The sequence below is a fragment of the Coptis chinensis genome, chromosome 9 (assembly GCF_015680905.1).
Source record: "Coptis chinensis isolate HL-2020 chromosome 9, ASM1568090v1, whole genome shotgun sequence".
NCBI lineage: Eukaryota > Viridiplantae > Streptophyta > Magnoliopsida > Ranunculales > Ranunculaceae > Coptis > Coptis chinensis.
In genome coordinates, this window is record NC_141464.1 from 53,121,054 (window position 1) to 53,126,313 (window position 5,260).

The window sequence follows — 5,260 nt, forward strand, 5'->3', positions numbered from 1 at the left end:
ACGAGGCGCGCACTTCGCTACCATAAGCATGGAACACCGAGCGACCATACTAAATCACTGTAACTAGAAGTTACGCGGAGCGCGATCGCGCCCTATGCGAGCGCACCCGCGCCCTAAGCTAGATTTTTCAGGAATTCTACAGTTTTGATTCGAACTTTGATTTTTCAAGTTTTTCAGTGTTCTAACTTGTTATATACACTGAACACGCGTAAACAAGACGCTATTCATAAGCGAAGCAAGGACGCAATCAGGTATTCCTTTCTTCCACACCTCGCATCTCCTGTTAGAGGTTTATACTAGTATATCAGAATTGTTTGGAGTGTTGATGTGTTTAGCTAAGTTGGTCTTAACCTTGTATGAGATTAAGGTCTGGCCGAACAAAAACACCGAACGTAATTACACAACAACGTCAACAAACAATTCTATCTAGTATACCACCCACTACACCTCTAGCTACTTTTTCACACACACAACCTGATATAATGCATGAAGACGGAGAGAATCCTCTCTCTGACTTCTACAAAGCCTTGAGCGATAGCCCTAAATCTTGCATCGTTCTAGCAGACCCAGTGGGGGATTTCCAAATCCCCCCAAATATTTTTAATTTGTTACCCGTTTTTCATGGATTAGACCATGAAAAACCTTATCAACACATGCGTAGGATTGAACAAGTCCTAACAACATTCCACCATCCTACGGTTGGTGAGGAACAAATTAAACTAAGGGTATTGCCTTTCACCTTAGCCGATAAGGCGGCGTCTTGGTTAACTGCCCAAGCGCCTAATTCTGTGGACTCGTGGGCTAAACTTGTTCAGCTGTTTATGGAACATTTTTACCCACCCCTAAAGATGGATGAGATGCTTTCCAAAATTCATTTTTTTCGACAAAATCCTCATGAATCATTTTCAGAGGCTTGGAATCGTTTCACCGATCTCCTTATAGAGTGTCCACATCATAACTTAGCAAAAGACACGTTAGTTCGTGCCTTTTTCAAAGGACTTCTACACCACCATAAAGAAGTCCTTGACATAATGAATGGGGGTAGTTTCTTAAGCAAAGGAGCCTCGGAGGCTTATAAATTTTTAGAGGATCAAACTAAGCGAAATAACAACTGGGGGGGTAGTGACGATATCCACCGCTCCGCTAGTTCTTCTAATATAGTTAAGGCCGTCGGTATGTTTGAAATTAAATACGATCCCGAGCTTAAAACTTTAATCGAATCACTCACTAAAAAGGTAGAGGCCATTTCTGTTCAACAAAAGCCTATCCCCGTCATGAATGTAAATTCAAATCCATGTAGTTTCGTTGAGTCCTCAAAGATCCCGACTCCCATCGGTCCTCTATAACCTATGAACAGGCTTGTTCCATTAATAGTGAACCTAACGCCCCTTGGAGAAAAAATCCCAACTTCGGTTGGAGAAATAACTAACACGTCACACCTCCAGGGTACAATAATCAATATGTTAGGCCTACGCATAGCTTTAACCAAGTTCCACCATGACAAGGACAGGGTCAGGGTAATTTTAATAATTATAACAACCAAGTGCAACCTCGGCAAGGTCAAGCACAAGGTCAAGGTAGTTATAATAATTATAATGCTAATAGAGGTATCGCTTAATAATTATAAATAATAATTATCAAAATCCACCCATAAATAATTTACATGAAATAGTTCCAAACTACACCACCAACGTGACTACTACACCCACCTGGCCGGATTGTCTTGACACCTTCATACAAGTGAGCCAAAACTTTTTCCAAACTATGGCTCAATCTAACCAACAGCTTCTAAAACAAGGTCCGTTAATAATTTAACCCAACATTTTTTGGCTCAAGATAAATATTATCAACCCAAAGGTGTGTTTCAAGTCACGCAATACCTAATCCTAAAACAACAAACACAGCCTTTGAGGTAACCGATAATACTAGTAATGAATATGAAAATGTAGGTGAGCTAAATGCCATCACCACTGCTCGCGTAGAATGGTTGATAACAAAGTAACTATGCCTATAGTATTACCCCACCAAGAGCCCCTACACCGCTATTTTACTAGATACCAAATAGAAACCCAAGAGCCTACCACCAGTAGAGGTACCAATCCAAAACACAAACTAAGAAACAGAAGCCACGGTTAAACATCCAGTGATACCATTGCTAAATATAGACGACGAAACCACCGCTTCCACAAAAATTAGCCATGTTAACTAGGGATACAAATTATGAGGAGATTAGGGGGGGCGTTTTCAAGAATCTAACTATAAACCTTCCCTTCCTCGAAGCTATTAAAAAGCTACCACACCATGCTAAGTTTCTTAAGGAGTTGTGTACTACTAGGCGTAAGACCAATATACCAAAAGACGCGCTTTTTAATAGAACAATTCCCAACTCTATCCAACATAATGGAATTGTTAAGTACAAGGACCACAATCGCCCCCTTTCTGCATAATGCACCTTAGGAGATTCCTATCTGACGACGGCGTTATTAGACCTGGGGGCTAGTGTTAACTTACTCACGTTTTATTTGTATAAACAAATAGGTTTAGAGGAGATGCAACCCACTAAAATAACGTTGCAATTAGCTGATCGGTCTATTAAGTATCCTAAGGGTGTAGGTAGAAAATATGCTGGTAAAAGTTTAGGATTTCTACTATCCGGCTGATTTTGTAATCCTCGATACAGAAGTCGCTAACGACTCTGTCCCGATCATCTTAGGGCGTCCTTTTCTGGCAACTGCCAATGCGTTCATTAATTGCCGTGATGGTTCAATGTCCATGTCTTTTGGCCATCTTGCTGTTGAAGTAAATGTTTTTAAAACAAAGACACATTTACCCGATTCGTCTATGGATAGAGAGGTTAGCATGATCGAGAGCTTTGCTCGAGATTATTTCAACAACACGTTCCCTGATAATCATATGCCCAAATTTCTTTTCTTTGGAAGTTCATACTCCAACATTTTCATCCCTACACTAGTCGATACATATATGATGGACGAGGACGAGATAGATGACTTTCTCAAAGATATAGAGGACTACCATAGTAATGAGGATATGACCAATCTAGATGAGGAATTCAAGGAGTTTCTTAGAGCAGGTGATGATTCACCCTATCAAGAACTACTTTGCACAAAATCCACCTCGACTCCCCCAGTTCCACCCTTTCAAAGGAATCTCGAGTTTGCACTCGATCCTTTTGTTTCTCCTGTGCTTCATAATTTTTTAAATCCACCTAGTAAACAAATACTTCAGAAGGACAAACCATTTGACACCTTCATTTTCAGACTTGAGATGTCCCCTACCTACAAAGATGAATGAGTTTTGTGCTAAACCCACATCCTCATTGTTTACATGCTTTCCTTCTATAACTCATCCATATCCACCATATCTTCCACAACCATTCATTTTTCCACACTTATTCACTAGGACACCCTCTCATTTAAAAATGAAAAAGAAGGTGCATGCCAGGTTACGTTATAGGTCTATCCGACTTCGCTGTCATTTCACTAGGTTGCGTCATAGGAAATCTTGGTGCTTGATTGTGTTTGGATATGTTTTCTGTGATATTTATTTATGGAATGATCCACAACTATTTCAGTTGTTTATATATGATAAACTGCATGTTCATACATATGTTTAGATAAAGTCTCGAGTATATGACTATAAATGACTTAATTTTTGTGTTTGGTGCATTTCGTTTCATTTCCAGATATTGGTGAGTGCACCATTAAGGTAACCGGGCCCTCCCTATGGAGTGTGTGGCTATAAGTACCGGATCCTAAGTCCACGTTTAACATAATTCACGTTTTCCACTCTTGCATGTTTTCTCTGATTTTTGAGTCATGTTTCTCTATGGGGTGAATTATGTCCTTACTCATTATTGTTTTTCATTATAAAAGTAAATATATATATATATATATATATATAGTAATCTAGGAATATATATAAAAGTAAATATATATATATATATATTAAATAATATAGTAATCTAGGAAATCTCGGGAATCTGACTTTAAAAGACCCACTTAAAAAACAAATTTTCTAAACTTTGTTGTAAAAAATTTGTTTGGGGGTGGGGTGTTCGTGTTTCCGTCCTAGAATGTTTTATATCCCATTAGAGTTGCTTAGGCCGTTTAATTGTATTTCGATTCGGGTTGACATAATCTATGAATTTAGAGTTCAGTCGTTCACATAACGTACGTCAGGCACGCATTCCGAGGTGTTTTCCACTCTCTTATATGTCATCCATGGTCGGAATAGAGTGTTTTATGGATCATTGGATTGGAAATTCTCTCCTGATCATTTCCATATCTCATTCGCAAAAATCGGACCGGTAATGAAGCGGCAATTTTAGTTTGAAGTTTCGCGAAAAATCAGAAAATTCAAAAATATCGAATTGGGCTTGGGCCCAACCCGCGCGCACCGGTTGCGCACCCGCGCCCTTACCTTTGCCCCAACAGTACTTCATCTTCTCAAATCGCCATTAACGACCACCAAAGCTCCAAACCTAAAAAAAAAAAAATTAAAAAGAAACCTAATTAAACCCACACCCACATTCAAATCAACTTCAAATCTTCTATAAATCCTTCCACCACCACCTCCACCAAGTAGAAAAAAGCCAAAAACCACCGAAAATTTAAAATTTTTTTTTTAACTGTCGCGCCACCACCGCGCCACCACCACTGGTTGTGTCATTCGGTCTACTCAAATTCCACCACCACATCCCATTTACACCCCCACAAAATTCCTAACACTCCAATGGCTCAACAACGTCGAATCTTGCCGGAGCAAGCATTTACTGGCGACCACTTCGCGCCGTTTTACGGTGACGAGATGATCAGTAGAGATTGGAATAGTTTGTGGTACTCGACTGAAGCCTTTTACCATGAAGATTTAGTTCGACGGTTTTACAACACGAAGGAGGTGGAGGGGACTAGAATTTTTGTTATGGTGGCGAAGAGGAGGAAGGAAGTAACTACTGGGTTGTTGGCTAAGATTCTAGGCATTCCGCCTAGAATCCATCCGATGTCACGCTGCAGAGTCCCAATATAATGGGGTAGAGCCATTGATGAACGTGGCGATTCGAAGGGAACTACAATCGCGAGATCGCATTGTGTTCGCCAGCATCCCTCGAACCAACCACCGGCCGCAGCTCGATGGATTGGTCGAACATCCCGGGGAAGGAGAAGGTCACGACATCGGCCCGAATCTGCCTCCATATTTTATGGATACTCCGGGAGCGTAGTACGAAGTTCTCAGATCTTGG

General features: G+C 40.4%; 1 pseudogene; it reads right to left on the reverse strand.

Annotated features, from left to right (window-relative positions):
* Positions 1-867: 867 nt before the first annotated feature.
* Positions 868-961, reverse strand: LOC147476665 (small nucleolar RNA R71; annotated as a pseudogene).
* Between the last annotated feature and the right edge of the window lie 4,299 nt (positions 962-5,260).